This window comes from Triturus cristatus, chromosome 2_2 (assembly GCF_964204655.1).
Source record: "Triturus cristatus chromosome 2_2, aTriCri1.1, whole genome shotgun sequence".
Taxonomy (NCBI): domain Eukaryota; kingdom Metazoa; phylum Chordata; class Amphibia; order Caudata; family Salamandridae; genus Triturus; species Triturus cristatus.
Genome location: NC_140582.1, coordinates 70,417,230 through 70,435,356, shown reverse-complemented (window position 1 = coordinate 70,435,356; position 18,127 = coordinate 70,417,230). Strand labels below are relative to the sequence as shown.

At 43.8% G+C, this 18,127-nt stretch overlaps 1 pseudogene across 1 annotated transcript in view; it reads left to right on the top strand.

Annotated features, from left to right (window-relative positions):
- Positions 1 to 18,127, top strand: part of LOC146861868 (uncharacterized) — a 171,188-nt pseudogene that overhangs the window by 97,440 nt on the left and 55,621 nt on the right. The window contains exon 5 of the transcript XR_014978068.1: positions 4,808 to 4,918. The product of XR_014978068.1 is annotated as an uncharacterized LOC146861868 (transcript). The remainder of the gene's footprint in view (positions 1 to 4,807; positions 4,919 to 18,127) is intronic.

Below are 18,127 nucleotides of genomic sequence, written 5' to 3'. Positions count from 1 at the left end.
CGTCTAGATGAATTTGGTTACATAGAGGAGCTTGTTGTTTCCTCTGATGATTCTGGTGAGATGTCTTGAACACCGGCTCTCTGACCTTGGCTTAAAATCACAGTTGGATATATTCAGCTTGACTCTCAGAAATAATGCAAGTACTGGAGTGAGGAGGATGAAGGAGGGGTTGCAGTCATTTTCATGTGGTTCTGGAATACATTGCCATTTTCTGTTATGGGTAGAGTTGCCATTGCAAAGATGATTTCCTCTCCAAATGTCTCTACACTGTGCAAAATCTCTCTGTCCTCTGCCGTAGGAAACATTCAAAACATTGAATAGACTCTTGATCTCGTTGGTTTGGGCTAGAAAGCAGAACAGATTTGTTCTGGATAAACTTAAATTGGCTCAGGAGAGGGAAGCTGGGACTACCTGATATAGAACTATATTACTATGCAGCACATATACACCATGTGACTTTGATGGAACTGCTAATGAAGGGATCCGGTGTGGGTAGGGAGTATACATATCTAGTGAAACAAAATGCTCAAATCTGGGAAAAGAAGTCACTAGGGGCCTCAAAAATCCTCCCTTTTCGAGATAATTGGATATGTGGGTACTGCAGTCTTTCAAAAGCATAAATTTAGACATGTTGGGCCCGATTCACAGAACTAACTTAAGACAAAATCCTAAACTTACTACCATTTTGGTATTCACAGAAGGCACTTACTCATTTTGGTATTCACAGAACGCACTTACTCATTTCGGTATTCACAGAAGTTAGGAGTCCTAACTTTAGGACTCCTAAATGCCTTCTGTGAATACCGAAAGCCTTAAAATTAGGATTTTTGGGGGGAGGAGCCAAGATGGCGACCGGGACGGCAGCGTAGGCTCCCGGCTCCGTGACCCTCCGCATCCCGCACAGATATCCTGCATGAGATCCTTAGCCTGCGCTATGTGCCCGTGTTGGTGAATGAGAGCGGCAACCGATTGTGTGACTCCGAAGTTTCTGGCGGCGGTATCGCCGGAGAAATATCCATTTGAAGCTTGCGGCCTGTGCAACCCTGGAACCGGGACCTTGAGTGGATAACATGGCCGGGCGGCAGTTCAACAACAGCGGCCTTTGGTGACTGGGTGGAGTCGGACTAACCGGAGCGGTGCGACTATCGGCCTACATTTCGCCGTGGTCGTTCCTACCACTAAGCGTGGCGGAACGAGTGCACGCCCGAGGTGGCTAATCCAAGATTCCCCGGTGATTGCCTCAGCCTTCGCCGGTGAGCTGCCCGGCCGCCGCCCGTAACTCGCCCTGATTCTTGCGGACTGCTCCCGGATTTTCGCGGGCGCAGATCCGTGGTGGGGATGACTGTTGCCCGTGATCACACATCGGATATATTTTTTGCCTGCCCCCGAAACCCTGATTCCAGTGACATGGAACCTGAGGCGCTTGTCCCTGAGTCCTGGTCCCAATCTGGGTTGGACCTACCCGGCGGCCATCTTGACGGGACGAGGTCTACCATCCTGTACACTGGGTCGCAGCATGATTGGAAGTGTGCGACTATGAGGAGCGTAGCGGAGCGAGCGCCGAGAGCTGTGCTGGGGTATGGTGATCTTCTCGAGGCTCTCGGCGCCCTTCACTCCACCTTGGTTCACGGCGCCTGGGTATTGGGGAGTAAGCTTGATGGGGTGGCATCAGCGTCGGAACAGTTGCTGCCTGCCTGTCCCCAGGTACACGGGGACTTCCTACACTGCACACAGGAGGACAGTGTCGTGGCCGCCCCTGTGGATAGTGACCAGCTGGAAACTCCGGACAGTATACTAACGTGTGATCGGTTGGCTGTGGGTCTGGTCTGTTCCGGAGGTCTTAGACCTGAGTGGGGGGTGGTGGCCTTGTCCCGTGCGCGGCCTCCGGCGACCCAGGCAATATTCAAGCAACGGTCGCCTGCTCTGGCTGATTTCGCCTTCTTGGACCTTGTGTGCAGTGCAGATCCTGGAGCAGCACTGGGAAAGATGACTCTCCATACTGCTGACTGTGTTGGGATCAGAGACTTCCACCCTACCTGTGTGTGTCGCTTCATGTTCTTTTTTGGACGCTCCTCTTCTTTGTAACATTGGACATGGCACTGGGTCGATGGGTATGCATGGGTAGATTCGCAAAGAGTGGCCAAGGATAAGGCTGATCCTTCAGAGGTGGTCATCTAATAAGCGGGCGGGCTCTGGGGTTGCGTGCTCTCACGGCATAACTGTTACTGTAATAGGCGCATAATGCTCCCCATTCTTCTTTGACATGGTCGATTCGGTGTTGCTTATTGTTTGCTTTGGGGGAAAACATATTGTGCGGGAGGGAGAAGCCGGGGGCATGTTTTGAAGGCCCTCCTCCAGTTTATTAATATTCTCTCTACCCCCCCGTCTGGTGGGGTTTCTTTTCTTATTCCTCTTTCTCTGTTTCTTCTATATTTCGGGTCTGGTTCCGGGGCGACAGGCACACTGCTGGGGAGGGGGGGCCGTACTCATCTGCAGAGGTGCAGGGTGGGGGGTTGGGGGAGGGGATCCTTTAGTCTTGAACCCTTTTTTTCCATGGCCTCCTTTTTCTTCTCTTATTCTTCTTTGTCTTTCTTTTCTGGGATCAGCATGGTAGAACTCCTTCGTTGTTAATCGCTGCGTTTTCATGTGTGCCACAATTTCCGTGGTGTTTTCTGGGTTTTAGGGCAGGGGACTGCAGGCGCAAATGGCCGTGATATTCCTCCACATCCTGAACTTCCTGTTTCAGCGCCATTGACTAGATAAATTGCTGTTTATCGTTGACGTTTATTATTCTGCCTGCCATTTCTTGCTGCTGGGAAACTGTTTGGCACCTGATCCTTCCATCCTCTTCAATTATAAAATGAAAACCTTTTGTATCCTGGTCTCCTACTTGGGCTGGTTAGTGGCCGAGAGTATACTAGCATGGAGATTCTGCTCCCCGAGGTGCTGCCTGTGATAAATATTGATTTTTGTTACTCTGACTGCTTAGCGGCCGGCCCCGGGGGGTTGTAGGCCCATACTTGTTATTGGTTGAAATGTCAATAAAGGTTTTTCAAAAAAAAAAAAAAAAAAAAATTAGGATTTTTCTCAGTTTAGTAGTAGTATAGTTAGGACTCCTAAATTGAGAAAAATCCTAATTTTAAGACTTTCGGTATTCACAGAAGTCATTTAGGAGTCCTAAAGTTAGGAGTCCTAACTATACTACTACTAAACTGAGAAAAATCCTAATTTTAAGACTTTCGGTATTCACAGAAGGCATTTAGGAGTCCTAAAGTTAGGACTCCTAACTTCTGTGAATACCGAAATGAGTAAGTGCCTTCTGTGAATACCAAAATGAGTAAGTGCCTTCTGTGAATACCAAAATGGTAGTAAGTTTAGGATTTTGTCTTAAGTTAGTTCTGTGAATCGGGCCCGTTGATTGCACTGTGGTGGGAGGGCGGATGTCAGCCATTGAGTGTCTGGTACCCAGGGGAAAGGTTTATCTCATGTCAGGAGGCACGGGAAACTTATGGTGGGGTGGGCCAATTCCTGCAATATTCCAAGATCGTTTGAACAGCCAGGGAGATCTGGACTGAGTTCCGCGAGGTACTTTCATGGACCAAGATCATTTAGGCGCGCCTTGGTATGGGTACAGCCAGACATCTAGTGACTTTGTTGTATAAGTAGTTAAAGGCAGACAGACTTAAGGGGGAGCTGAAAGCAAGATTGGCGTAGGGAAATGATCTAGGCTAGCAACTCATACTTAGAGATTGGAAGATGCTTGTGCATTGATAAAGTGGGTTTCTGGTAACATGAGATATAAACTAAATAATTGTAACTATGTAAATCGTACTTACCTTATCCCGATTAAGCTGAGTTGAATTTAATTAGGACGTCTAACGAACTGCCCACGTTCAGGATCAGGGGAACCTTTTTTATGCCCCTTACATGGTCTTGTAACTGGCTGTCAGCCCACTGGTTGAAAGTGGTAGCACAATTATGAGGAGAAAAATTAATCTTGCTGGGTCTCTCACCTCAGCAATGCCTGTTGGGCATGATAGTGAAACCAAATAAAAAAAAATGCAGCATAAGTTTCTGCACCTGGCACTGGTCCTGGCGACGAGGTGTATAGCCTGTTGGGGACTAGAGGTCCTGTTGCGTTGCTTTTGGCCAGGGACACAACTAAATGGGTACTGGCGGAGGAGCCACATGTGAGGATGTCCCGGAGGGATGACAGGGTAATGGAGGATTTAGCTGTTTGGGCAGACACACTAAGAACATTTGAGGAGGCGCAGGGGCATGGGTGGATCGGACAGAGTCTCAGTTACAGGACTTGGATGTCAGTTCATAAAGGTGACAGATTGATAGGATGCAAACAGTAGGTCATGTGGGGAACTGATACAACCACCACATCCCTCTGTCTACAAACGGATACCTCTGACCCATCTACCCACTTCTGCCTAATGCCCCCTCACCTACCTGACTGAAGCACTTTTTAGAGGTGGTGCACTGATACAAAACAAAACAAAAAAAATATGCTTGACACCCACCCCAAATACACTGAAGTGATTTGCCAGGGAAGATGGGGCATGCCTTCATGACTTCTCACTGCACAACCAACAAATCTCCAGCGCTCACATTTAGAATGCTCTTAGTTTGCTTCCCACACACATGTGTGCACCCCTAAAACGACTTCAAAGAATATACACATTTTGGTAAATGACTGCATAAATGCCCGTACCTTTGGTGAAATAAGCCTCTACCTATTAAAGTAATTTCCCCGTCTTAAGTACGTACAATTACTTTTAACCTATTCCTTATTCCACAGAATTGTCATTCCACAACACTAGATTTGTTTTGAAGAAGGAAAAGGCCTCTGAATGTCTTCATGATCAGTCTGATGTAGAAGAGGAAGATGGCAGAGCCCACCCCAACTTTGGTAGGTTTCACATGTTTTTGAAGGATTGCAGAGCGGTCATTGGATGATGAGGGAACCCCTTTTAACTACCTCAGCAGCAATGCATTTATGGGACCGGACGTAAACTCTGATGACCTTTTCTCTGTACTTTACAAAACCATATAAGTTGTTGCTTTTTCCGTTTGGACGATGACCTCTTTATCATCTCTTAGATGTTATACATGTGATCCTGGGCTGTCACGTGGTGAGATCCAGGAAGTGTGACAACACTTTTATATGGTAAAGGGCAGATACATCTCTTTGCATGTATCTATTTATAATACTTTTGGAAATATGTTTTACTCAGATTCACCTCCGTTTTGTGAAGTTCTCTCAACCATAGAAGTTGGAAGTGGCTCAAGAGGGAGACAGGAAGTTCAGTGTTTAGAACTAATAAAACATCAACCCACAATGGAATTAACCCTCTCCTTTTCTCCATTGCTCTTGCAATGATTGGCTGCGCACATATTCCTCCTATAATATAATTGGTTGCTTCGGCAGTTTAAGACATTTCACAAAATGAAGGTTAGTCCAGGAAAGGTAAAAGCGTATACAGAGTTTCAACATAGCTAGATAAAAATACTTCTCGATTTTAAAGTGCTGCAGAAGCCATAGCATGAGCATATGTACCCTTTAAGTAGCTATATGAAGAGACGCATCTCATTTTATAATTCTCCTTTTTTTGTGTTTGTTGGCTGCATTAGGGATCCTCAAACATGATCTATCACTACACAATAAAACCTTTTCATTGATTTGACAGGGTATTCATTAGACATGGAATTACTGATTAATCTCTTTTGCCATCTCATTCCAGTCTCTTGCCTTTTCATTAATTGTTAGGAATGACTCTTGTCATGAGGAAGACTAAATGTAACCCATCACACTCCTCTCGATGTCTCTGGCTATTCGTCTGTCATTTCCACTCCAAATCCTTTGTCTGGTCGCAGCCTTGACGATCCCTCCTGTCCACTCGCCTTTCTCTTGTCACTGTGATAGTTGTATGACCTCTCCTTAGGGATTCCTTGCTTTATTGTCTTCTGCCTTCCATGTCTTTATGTCTCTTCTTGTTGCAGGGATTCTGCACATACACAGAACTATGCGCAGGAAACCAGGACCTCGGTGTGTGGAGTTGTTTACCAAAAAACCCACCTCGGTGCCCATAACCCCAAACCAACTAGCTATAGTGTCTCATTCGTTCTCCGTACTACAGCGAAGCTACCAATGATTAGACATCCTAGAACATGTCACTCCGACCCTCCCAGGAATTGCGGGAACAAGAACACTTTTTCATTCAAACACTCATACTGGTCCACAACGTGAGTAAACAGAGACACTGTATAGTTAAAAATGTTTATTTCAACTAACGTGCTCTATAATGCAGTACACAAGTCAATACTAGCAGCAAAATGCATAAGAACAATATAATTAGCATTGTTACAGTCCATAAAGCATGAACGGGGAAACCATATTATAATGACAGTGGAAACAGGACTACCACGCATTACAATCCTCCCCGTGCTAAGAGCTAGTTTATTATAATTATAGAAGACCTCTAGGCTTTGTCAAGGGAACCTCATACCTCCAAGTTTAGATGCAAGGATTTACATCTCTGGACAAACACAGCTCTTCTTCATTGGAATGTTTTTCTCCAAGTGCCTCTACACGCATACAATGCCATATTAAAAGCACCCGAGTTTCAGTAGTGCAGCTGTGTTCTATGTTATGTCTATGGGCGCGGGACTGACCAAGTGAATCAACAGCATACATTGTTTTTCGACCTTGAACACGCCGTGCAGATAAGGAGCACAGCGTACAGCTAGAAGTGTGAAAGGCAGACAGTTCTCATGTGAAAAAGCGCAAGCAGAGTATTTTCGAGAACAGAGCCATGTAGTAACGCGTGCAAAAGCGGCAAAATGGCTGCCAAGCATCTACTAACTTACGCTAACTTCAGCTATACCTGCAGTTAATCCCATGTCCTCACTACACCCTCCCCTGGTCAGGCCATCGGACAGAGGTTTATGGAAAACACAGAGTTCAAGAAGTGTGAGCGAGAATCAAGAGCATCCATATCAGTTTGACCCCAAATTTAGGTAAAAAGAGAGTTCATTTGAAATCTTGCATAAAAGCCTGAAGAAGAAAAAAATTATCTTGTAGAAAGGGTACGCACACAAAATAATAAAAAAATATATCCGGCTGATGATGGGCGCCAGCCAAGTTAATCCTTCAGAGAGTATGAGTAGTAAGTTGCAACAGCTTCCAAGAGGAAGTTATTGTTATCGTCAGAAAAAAGAGACGCCATCCAATTAAGTAAACAGAACGAACATATGTGATCTTCAAGTATGGGTGCCTCCCACACCATCACAGGACAACTTGCGTGATACTCTATATAACTCAGTTGGAGGAAATCCTGTGTAGCTGCACAGATATCCCATTGTGCCAACACTCCAAGCGCAGCCGCGCAGGCCATAATCCCAACACCAGAACATGCTTGCTCATGGGACACTAAGGTACTAATTAGCAGATAAAAATCTGGTGCAGGAGATATCGTATTGGAGAGGCAAAGATCCAATGCCCATTCAAATGAACATTCCAAGCAGGTGAAGACTGGTTGCACGCAAGTGTAGTATGCGAAACAAAAGGATAATCCATAAGCCACGCTTAGTGTAGCTAGGGGCAGAGTACCGTAGCATTCAAGCATACGGTTACGAAGCATCTGCAGCCGGTCTGGGCAGTGTAGGGCCACAGGAGGAGCAGCCATTTCGCACCAGGCAAATCAACAGCAGAACTCCAGCAGCTAAGGCAAGAAACAGTGGCAACCTACCGAAGATGCTGAAAAAAATAGAATGAATAAATGCCGGCATCACACCAAATATAGTTTGGAAAGAAGTCAAAAGGCCAGAGCCCACAACTTTAAAAAAATGGGCCAAGCCTGTAGTATGAGAGTCATTGAAAATGGTATGAATTAATGCACTGAAATGCAGTGGGAGGTCAGTATTGAGAAGGGCTTGTACCACCGTCCGGGTGTTAGCCACATGAAGGACGAATGTCTCACAGGCAGATGTGAGCGAAACTTCTTTTTGGGATAATAGTGCTCTTATTCTACTCAACTTATTGAAGTCTGCCTTCAAGGTCGAAATGGAAGGCCAAATCGAGTTATCGAACCTCCCGTGTGGGGATGGAAAAAGTACATTTTTACTGCAAACCACGCGTTGTGAGACTGTCACAATTTAAGGGATGCCGGCAAGCATGCCGCAGCATTCCTCATTATTTAAAAGCAGATAACTACCGTTTGCAAGCAGAGTAAAAGTAGGTGTAATTGCTGTCACTGGATTACCCTTCAAAACACATGCAAGATTTGGGGCTGTAAGGTTACAAGTTCCATGCAACTGTATATTTTTGCAAACTCGAGAATGACCTATTGATGAATCGCATGATTCCCCAGTAAGGTAAACCTCCTTGTCATCCCGTAGGCATCTGTAAGTGAACGGTAACGACCACACTTCATGAAGGAATGCACTGCCTAAGGGTTCGAAGCAGCCTAGCAGATAAAGCTTCATGCATGAGCTCAATTTAAACAAAGAAAACGGCAAGGCTATTACCCCATGGAAGAGCCAGACAGCAGAGTCCATTTCTGCCACAGAGAATGGTGAAGGATCTAACTTTTTAATATGCAAAAGAGTGTATGTAGCATCCTTCATGGACATGAACTGCTGTTTGTCTGTCAAGTTAAAAGGCAAAAATAAAGATGTTGCATTCAAATAATCCCATGGAACTTTCCCCATCTTCAAGGTTTGTAAAGTCTATGCAAACTGCATAACTGAACGCAATTGATTTTGACCATGATACAAAATAGACACATCATCTTGTACAATATCAACAACAGATGAAACAATATTATCCAATGTGTAAATGCGGGAAGAAAGTGTGTTAATACTAATATCAACAACTACAAGTACCTTTTCTAGATTAGCCTGGTCTATTGCCCTCAAACATGAAGCAGCTTCAATTTGAGACAGCTTCCAGATTTCATTGTAAGCGGCATAAATAAATCTTTTTGATCTAGGACCAGCAGGGCCTTTTATGAAATCTTCAAATCGATGTTACCTGATAATAACGACAAATGTTGTTTTACCGATGATAGTGTTGAATGGTGTAACCAATTTTGACATAACTTTCCTACTGAATAGTTGGTAACCAAATGGGAGTTAGAAAAACGTGGATCGGGCCTATCCTGTGTGTAGCCAGGGTCCTTGTCATGGAAACGGAGTTGGCAAGCATCCAAACTGCTCTGCCAAAACAACCTAGGGGGTCTAGACTTGAAATATTAAAGCTATCATTTGTAAACCATGATTGCAAGTCTTCTATGGAATAATTAGTATGACTGCTCCAGTTCTGGTATGTAGCCAGAGCAGGAATCGTAGGGGCATTCGTTTGCTTCGAAGTAGCCCATCCAAAACAAGTAGTCTGATAGACCGAATCATTTAAAAATAAAATCTGAGTTGGGATGAGGCACGCGCAAGGAAAAGCTTCTGTGCCCCTCACCTGCCAGGATCTACAACCCTAAACAGATTTGAGATCTACTGTGTCTTTCCAGGATTTGGAATACAGTAATTTAGTGTGGGTGAGCATCACCTTAGGATTGGACGAAGCATTTAATCTAAAATAGAATGACTCCGGTTTTGACTTATTAAAATCTGTAAAATATGTAAATCTTTTCAAAAGCGTTTTTGAGCTGCCGCCCAAAGGATTCGGGCAATGTAGGTAGTGATGTCCATAATGCTAGTAGCAAAAAAATCAGCATAATTTGCAGTATTCAAATACAAATCTTCAGCATCAAATGCAGCATAATACTTCAAATGTGAAAACAAAGATTGTATGGCTTGTACATCCCAATCATCAGACCGTATGTCATGTTTCACTACATCCCCCATTGACACACAAAGTACATTTGGAACATTAATTATCTCTGTAGGGCCATGAATTTGGAACTCCACTGCATCCCAAACTATTCCATCCGCTACTGGCCAGGCGGAGATGTGGACAAAAGTCTGGTCTCTTTTCATGATGTGAGAAGAAGAGTGCGGAACCAAAGTTCCATCAACCAGTTTTACAGCAGAGCGTTCAGTTAGGTAGTGACCATTGATTAGAAGGAAAACAAAATTCATAAATCCAATTGACATGAACAGAAAAATGGGGATGAGCACCAATCAGATGTATGTCCAAGGAGGAACTAAATAAGTCTGTTTAAACCAGGTGACAAAAATAGAGAATTTGGTGGGGGCTAATGATCCTGTGGAAGTCGAGTCGAAAGAAAAACGTGAATGGTTAAGGGTATCCAGATGCAAACCAGGCAATGACTCGGTAGTGGGATAAACATATTCAGTTTCTTCATTATGACTGGAAGCAGGGGTGTTTAGCAAGGGATTAGTAACAGAGTCCATCTCTATGGCAGTGTCACGCTGCGTGTTGTCAGAAGCGCCCAACATCGGATTTCTGGATATTGCTGGACAAGAATCCGCTGGTGTTATACTATTCAGGATCGGCCATACGTTGTAGCTTGACATTGTCCACTAAGATGTATCCGTTTTCTTTACGACCAGGAAGTGGTGGTAAAATGACTGTATGAGTTCCCTTCACCCTTAACGCCGGGACTGGTACACGATAAGAGGGGCCAAACTCTTTTTTGTTCTCCACCCTCTCACAGACCAGGTCTCCGACTTTGGGTAGCCAGCCGACTACCGGAATCTGCAGTGCTACATCTGTGGCAGAGGGTAAATGTTCCTTCGCAGGACTGTCTCGGGTCTCAGGTCTCTTTGTAGGTTCTGTAATATAGCAGAATGATTATCTACATCAAAGGATGAGGCAGCCGCAGCCATGTCTAGACCATTAAGGTCTGGCACAAACATTTTCATGCCAAAGAGCATTTCGTATGGGGTCCGCCCACCCAGAGATCTTCGAGGGAGATTATTAAGTGTACGTTATACAAATGGGCGAACCAGTTCCTGCCAAGTAGCTAAGACTCTAGCTGTCAAGGATTGCTTTAAGTCACGGTTCATTCGCTCCACAACTGAGTTGCCCTCAGGCCTGTATGGAGACGAAAATTTGACCTGCACCCCCAAAGACCTCATGGTATCCTTGTACGCCTTAGAGGCGAACCGGGGACCTTGGTCTGAATGAAAGGTGCCACATGCAAAAATTCCCACAAAGATATGCAAATCCCTGATGACAGTTCGTGTGTCAGCACTGCGTTGTGGCCAGACCCAAAGAAAACATGTGCACGAATCAACTGCAACTAAGATGAATTTATAGGCAGTATCTGAAGAAAACGGACCGCAGTGATCCAGATAAACACATCCAAAAGGTTTATTCGAAATGCACAGCTGCGTTTGTGGTGGGCGTGTTACCGTAGATGGTCTGTTGACAAATGTCACAGGAAAGCACATAATTACGGGTTTGTTTATATAAACCACGCCACCAGTAATGCTGCTGCAAGATAGAAACAGTCGCTGACATGCCAGCGTGTGCCGAAGCCATGCCTTCATGTGCTACTGTTATCAGTGAAGGTCTGCGGTCAGTGTTGAGAATCAACCTGTCACCAACGTCATGAATTCTCCCATAACAAACCTTATCGGGACTTAAATGATAAGAGTACTTTGAAGGAAAACCCTGCGGGGAATGCCACCCTTCTCTGTAGCAGCTATTGCTGCCAAGATGTCAATATCAATTTTATTCATGGATCTTGTAACTGCTGCAACCGAACACGTGGCTACTGCTGATTTAGCTTCTTCATAAGCCAAACTATTGCCCTCCGCGTGTACTCCTATGCGCTGGTGGCCAAGAGTATGAATCACATGTGTGAGAGGCAGACGTTCTTTAAGATCTGCTACTCGAACCCAAAGCATTTTATGCTTAATTGCGCTGCCCTTAGAATCACGATAGTCATTTTGAGACCAAAAGAATAAGTTGTCATTGAAAGACTGAACACCATAGTAAGAATCACTTACAATTAAAGTTGTCACATTTGGATCTGTAAACTCTAGTGCAAGCACCAGAGCGCGCAGTTCTGCTAATTGAGCGGTACAGTCACCTAGTGCGTGTGTGTGTACAACACTGGACTTGAACTCTCCGTTCACTATGGCACCTGCCACAATAGCGCATGCTGCTGAATAAGAATGCTTTGACCCGGTTGCGCTGAACCGTCGGTGTAAATGATACAATGGTACTCCTCCAACGGACACATTGACAGAGGAGCAGGATGAACAAATTCATACTGTAAAAACTCCTGTTTGTGCAGTGAGGAGTAGAAGATAACGGTTACATCCGGAGATGTCAACGAAATAGCCCACTGTATCCAACGCGGATGCAAAGCCTTTGAGTTTGGTACACTTGTTTTCGTAACAGATTCTAGATCAGGATATGTTGTCACAACCAAAATACGTTTCCCCTGTGCCAGAGCGCGTTCCTTTAGGATTGCCATCTGGACAGCTGTCAAGACTTTTTCAACAGTGGAAAACCGCAGTTCAGCCGAAGTGTACAAATGTGATTTGTAAGCAATAGGTACTGTGTCACCCTCAGTAAACGTCAAGTAAGTGAAACCCACCGCGCCTGACACAATACGTATCACCAGGTTTGCGTGGTTATCACGTGTCAACAAGTATTCAGATTCAAGAAGATCAGACCGCAAAGATTGCAGGATAGCAGAATGTTCCGGTAGCCAGCAGGCTTTTGAAAATTTAGGTTGTATCAAAGCATACAATGGCTTGATACGCTGGGCATATTCGGGAATGTAAGTTCAACCGAAATTTAAACATCCAAGCAAAGACTGTAGTTTTTTCAGGTTTGTAGGAGGACGCAAACGTGCGCATTTCTCCAAGAAGTGAGGCGCCAAGCCTCTACCTTCATTATTGAGCTTGTAGCCCAAGAACAACACTGTGTACTCTGCAATGTGTGATTTGGCAAAGTTAAATTTGTAACCGTAGTCCGCCAACAAATCAATGATGCGGTCCACGCGACAAAGATGCGGCCATAAAACGTACAAGTACGCATCTGGGTCTATGCCATCTAACAAAGAGACGAGACGGGCTGCGAATACACCCGGGCTATTCTTATAGCCCATGGCTAATCGCCGGAATTGTTTTTGTTTTCCGAGGTCGGTAAAAGCGGTCCATTGACTGCTTTCAGGGGAAAGATTGTGACTGAAAAAGCCGTTGGAAATATCAAGCGTAGTTTTATCTTTTTTACGAACAAGACTGTCTACCAGAGCAGAACTATGGGTGTTCTGAACCGCAAAGGTGCAACAATGAGAGTTCAAATGCCAGTAATCTAAAACTAAGCGGTATGACCCATCGGGTTTGGTTACGGTAAAAAAAAAGAGGGTTATTCATCGGTGACACACATGTCTCAATCACTCCTTGATACTCTAATTGATCGAGAATCTCAGAAACTGGAGCTTTTGCTTCCCACCGGAGGGGATACTGGGGTTGTGGCTGTGGCATAGACCATAATGGTATCTCATGCGGGGGAGAATCTTTGTCCTTGCCAACCTGAGTACGATATAGAGCCGGTGCAAGCAACAAGGCCCACTCTTCTGCAAACGCCCTTGCTTTCTCCTTGGAGACGTTGTGCGAAAAACTGGGGAGTATAACCTTCTCACCCCTCGGAGCGGCCAGAACAAAAGGCGGGGGCCAATCTGCCTCTGCCAACAAAATGTCATAAGAAGGAGTCAGATTTTCCCAAAAAATCCCTTTAAACACACACTGTATGTCACCTTCAATCAGAAGAACAATATCATATAATCTGTCAGGGGGAGCCACTCGGGTGTCAGCCTTTTCAACTGTGATGAACGTTTCAATTGCTGTCACCTCCAGAAATGGACGCAGTGCTTGCCGCACTGTGGTAGCTTCCGCTGCACTGTCTAGCAGCGTTACTGCCCATGTTAAGTTCCGGAGCCGGGTCCTCACCGTCTGTGGCATATCTTGCTGTTAAAGCTGCAACTTTCTTTTCTGAAACTGTGGGTACTGACAAGGAAAATCGTCTTTCTTCCCTTTTCCGTCATACTGACGAGGTTGCTCACGACCTTGCGGGGCACCTCGATCTCTGCTGCGCTCCTGGTGTTCCCCGCCACCGGCCTGTGAGCCCGATGTTTCCTGTGAAGAACGAGGAGAACGCTGATCAGGGACCTGAAACCTGTCAGGAGACCTAATTCTCGCGTGGTCGCGCAAATCATAAGTGCGCTCAGAAGTCTCGGGTACTGGTGACGCTGCACGCGACCTTTGTTTCTGTTGTTGCCTCCCCTGCTTTTTATTTTTCCCATTCTTTTTAGGTAAGCTAGGCTGGTCGTCTTTATTAGACTGCGCCGTCTGTGTTTGCTGTTGTGCTGGTATTCTAGCAAAGGGCTTAACCCCCAAACTATTGTGTCCAATGGTCTTATAAGCATCTGCAATAATTTTTGGTAATTTGCGGGGTTTATCTACCTCTGGGACAAGGCGCAAAGCATTAGACACTTGAAAGTTAACTGCATCTCCCTTGACGTTAGCAAGGATTAGATCAGCAACTACGTCGAACACTCTAAACAACCTCATCCCAAACTACACAGCCGCCTCAGGTCCGTGCTCATCTTGAACATGCTTAATCACAGAGGGGATCACAGTCATAAAGGTGTGCACAACACAACACAACAAAATTATAAACAATATAATGATTTCATCAATTAGTAACATATCAACATAAGAAAAGGAGAACCAACTATATCTGGATATGTTTATAGAATAGACATAATTTTATCAATGCTAGTATTAGAAAATTCATTACATTAAAACAGAAGGTCCCATACAAACTCAATCATTATCTTCATTCATACACAGAAAGCTAGTGTACATTAAAATTTGTCACTTTTCTACACTTCAAGCAAATGCAATGATAACAATTGCAGATTTTAATGAAGAAAAGACAATGTGGCACACAAGTAATAATCTCTTGCGTTCGACGCGCGTTTCAGCACTGAGCTGTGCCTTCGTCAGGAAAATGGGCCACAGTAGATCAAGGTTGGTTTCTGTGAAAAGAACATTATGTATAAGATACGAGGTTCTCCCAAAAATTGATAAGCTCTATACCGCCATGAAGGCGTGCATTGTTTATTGTTTGCACCGGAGATTAATACGCAGTGAATCAAGTCAGAGCAAGTCAATAGATTGTGAAATTAATGAAAGCAAGAATGAGTGCATTGATTGATTGCAAACAATTAGATTAAAAACCAAAGATAAGCTGAGAAAAAGAAGCCATCACATAGATTGAGTGGTTTAAATCACAGTGGTGTCACCCAGTGAACGTTTCACCATATGCATACAAAATTATTTCCAAAAATTGACCTTATATCTATTGATTTGGCGATTAGGGCAATCCTCTATGAGTTGCAGATTGCAGTAAGGCACTTCTGGCCTATTGGTCAGAGATAAGGATATACTGTGGAGGTATAAAAACTTACGTTAGTAATGTAGTTTTGCTGTTATATAGTTTTGTAGCTATTGGGTTTTATAGGTACCTGAGTTGAAAGTGTTCATAGAGCAAAATATCGTTCTTCAATTTATATTTTTTCTAACTTTATGTCCTTGATTGCGGACAGACTTGGCATCCTGTAGTCAGATTATTCTTTGTATAACTAGGAGTGAAGTAAAACAAATGTAGCAGTTATGGAAAACTGTATTGCACAGGCGCAAAAAATAAGACTATTGGTCAGATATTTTAGTGTGTATCTTTAATTTATTTCAGTATCGAAAAACTATGACTAAGCCCTAATAAAATATGTTGGATAGTCAATGGCCAAACAATACTTACAATCTGATATGTATGTCCAGAAATGCACACATTTATCTATAAAAGAAGGATTGGAAAAAAGAGGGGGTTAAAATGGTGGTCTCAGTTGTGTTTTTAACTTCATTATTTTTAGAGCAACAGTTGTCCTTAGTGTCTAAGTATAATGTGCTTTTAGAGATAATCAAACGTCTTTCATTTGCTAATGTGACTGCATATGTTAATTACATATGTTCACTCTAGATTGTAACATCGAATATGGTGCGCCTCTAGTAAAGTGATGAAATTCCGTGATGACACACTGGAGTTTCATATTTTGCTTTACTTTATCTACAGACGATAGTCTGCTGTTTAGGGGTTGCGATTTAAAGTCATGAATAATATACGCAAAGTTGAAGACTGCATTGCTTACACTCGTGTCAAGTTGAGAATAAGATTTTAATATCCGACATTGAGCTATTTGTCAAGTATGAGCTTCAATGAAGTATGCTTATTGAAATTATAATCATACTAAAAATACGGCCAGACTACCCTAGCAGTTTACTTTATTTTGACTTTAACGGCAAATGCGTTATAAATCTTTATTAACGTCGGGAACACAGCTAACGATTTTAAGAATGTGCACCAGCTAAGTGAAGGTCGAGTAAATCCTCATCCAAACACTTAGACTTTAGAATTTCCATTATTGCCATTATTTTTATTTTTTAAACGAGCTCAACCAGCCGGTTCAACTGAATTCATATAGTATAGTATATAATGACGATGACTTACTTGTGTGTCGGGTTCTTTTGCCAAAATAAAGAGTCCTTCGCATACACCGCCGCGAACACTTTACCCCAGTTTTTACAATCGGTTACTTCGGGTATTAAGTCTTTCTGCAAACTAATAGTTAAGATCCTGTGTTTTTCCACATGCGTGGTATTTGGAAATACCTCTTCCAGCTGGTCAAATTTCTCAGCAAGCTAGTAAGGTAAATCATCCTTATTCTGTGGACGCTTGCCCATAACCGAATACACCATGACAGGACTAATAGGCAGTCTGCAAGGTCCAGCTGGTTGCGCAGCAACCCCAGGTGCTCCCACCTGGTGATTGCGTGAGACGTATTGTACTACAGCCCTATGCACCTTGATTAAGGAGGTGTGCAAGACACGCAGTTCGTCTACTGAGACTGCTAGATAACGTGGATGTGGTGTGTATCCGGCCAAAACTGGCCAAGTGGCCCCTGGAATAGATAAAGGGCCTTAACGGACTGGAGTCACTGAATGGGGTAGGACGCCATTAAACCAAATACGGTGTTGCCATGCTGAAATCGGAACTTCAAGAGTTCTATAAGGCTGATATACATTAGATGTTGCAGTGGGAGTATATACATAGAACAAATTATCATTTCCATTCACCGCAGGAAAGGTTACCCATGAATAAAACACCTCAAAGTGGAAAGCTGTATCAGCTCCAACCACAAAAATAAGTGCGATACCCGCGTCAGGCACTCCATATGCGTTCATATGACGACGGAGCAGAGCGCGGCTATGTGCCGCAATATCGACATCAGCCATAAGGACTAAGAAAGAATAACAACTTAATGCGTGGCAGCGCAATAGAGTAGTAATTCAAAAGAATATTTTTTTTTTATTGAATCAAACTTGAAAACACCTATAAAAACATCAATATAGGTAGGTTATGCCGTCACAACTGTTTTCCGGAAAACAGAAGCGAGGGTATCATGGACAAGTGCAAGTACTACTAAAGTGTCTCGTAAATAAATACCAGACCAAACGTTAGGTGCGCCATGTTGCAGAGATTCTGCACATACACAGAACTATGCGCAGGAAACCAGGACCTCGTGTGTAGTGGTGTACCAAAAAACCCACCTTGGTGCCCAAAACCCCAATCCGACTAGCTATAGTGTCTCATTCGTTCTCTGTACTACAGCGAAGCTACCTATGATTAGACATCCTAGAACATGTCACTCCAACCTTCTCAGGGAACAAGAACACTTTTTCGTTCAAACACTCATACTGGTCCACAACGTGAGTAAACAGAGACACTGTATAGTTCAAAGTATTTATTTTAACTAACATGCTCTATAATCCAGTACACAACCCAAAACTAGTAGCAAAATGCATAAGAACAATATAATCAGCATTGTTACAAGTCCATAAAGCACGAACAGGGAAACCATGTTATAATGACAGTGGAAACAGGACTACAGCGCCTTACCACCCTCCCCGTGCTAAGAGCTAGTTTATTATACTTATAGAAGACCTCTAGGCTTTGTCAGGGGGACCCCATACCTCCAAGTTTTGATGCAAGGATTTACATCTCTGGACAAACAGAGCTCTTCTTTGTTGGAATGATTTTCTCCAAGTGCCTCTACACGCA